Source organism: Brassica oleracea, chromosome C1 (genome assembly GCF_000695525.1).
Source record: "Brassica oleracea var. oleracea cultivar TO1000 chromosome C1, BOL, whole genome shotgun sequence".
NCBI classification, from domain to species: Eukaryota; Viridiplantae; Streptophyta; class Magnoliopsida; order Brassicales; family Brassicaceae; genus Brassica; species Brassica oleracea.
The window spans coordinates 22,973,110-22,974,405 of record NC_027748.1 but is presented as its reverse complement, the minus strand read 5'-3'; the positions used below and the strand labels follow the sequence as shown (position 1 = coordinate 22,974,405).

The 1,296-nt window shown below is 38.0% G+C and overlaps 1 pseudogene; it reads left to right on the top strand.

The window, feature by feature from the left end:
- LOC106315728 overlaps window positions 1–1,296 on the top strand; it is a 6,892-nt pseudogene that overhangs the window by 2,707 nt on the left and 2,889 nt on the right.

The window sequence follows — 1,296 nt, the reverse complement described above, 5'->3', positions numbered from 1 at the left end:
ATGGCTTCCTTAGTAACCTCGGGTTTGGATTTTGATTATCATTCTCCGCACCTTTCTTTTGTTTCCGAGGATTCTTATCTTTTGGAACCTATTTGGTCTACCACGTTTCATACGTTGTCTAGACTCTTAGCAACTTGATTGTGTCTCTTCTTGGACATTAAATCCGTTGGTGCTTTACAAGCTGGTTTATATATGACTTAGTCATTCGCAAATCAATATAACCTATCATACGAATTATTTAGGGTTTCTATTTAAAACAGATCAGATTACAAAACTATCAATCCTAGCAGATGATATTAAACCTCAAGAATCATGCAATCAAATCATTCAGATTTTAAACAAGTAAACCTCAATCAATCTATCAACCTATCGGATAATATAAGCAAAGCAAGCTAGCAACCTATCGGATTCAATCAATGTTTTAACAGGCTGTTCAGTTTAAACAATTTTAAATCAGATGAACAATTAACCAAACATGATGAGAAAATAAATCTATCAATTTAATGGTCAAACAATTCTAGCAACATAGAATCAGATTCAATCAGATTTAACACCTCAATGATCAAAACCGAAAACAATTTTGATTTCAAAATATTCGATTAAGGTTTTAATATGTGATTTGATAATTATAGTATAATTAATTCTGATACTTATATTATTTAGGGTTTATAGATATAGGGTTAGTGTTTATCGGATTTTAACCTGTAAAAACCGATTTGGGGTTTTAATCATGTAGGAACATAATTTAAGGTTTGGGGTATCAAACTTTTAGAGCTTCGATTTACTCAATTAGGATTTTTGATCTATTACCCTATGGTTTTGATTCATAAAGATTAGGGTTTTAAGGTTTCATTCTTTATCAATCAATCCATGTTCGATTATGGGTTCTTAGGTTTTGAATTACCTTTTAACCTTAAATGATTGTTGAATCGGACCACTAAAGGAGTTGAGCCGCGAGCTGGACACGAACGGGACGAGAGATGGAATGGATCGAGTCGCTTCTATCAGGTCGCGGACGTCCTTTGTTGCTTGATCGGGAACGCCTTGATCGTCGGACGCGAGCTGTCTGATGCTGTCGCGAACGAGGAAGAGATCGCATGCTGGAGGTGCTCTCGGGCCGCGAACGTCTGAGCTAGGATCAGGAACGCCTTGGGCTGAAGCTGATCGGGGACGCGAGCTGGAACAGATGCGGGAACAAGAGACGCGATCGGGGTTTAGGGTTCGTCGGATCGCCGGCTAGGGTTAGGGTTTTAGGGTTTTTCGATTTGGGTATTAGCTTAGGGATTTAGAGTTTCG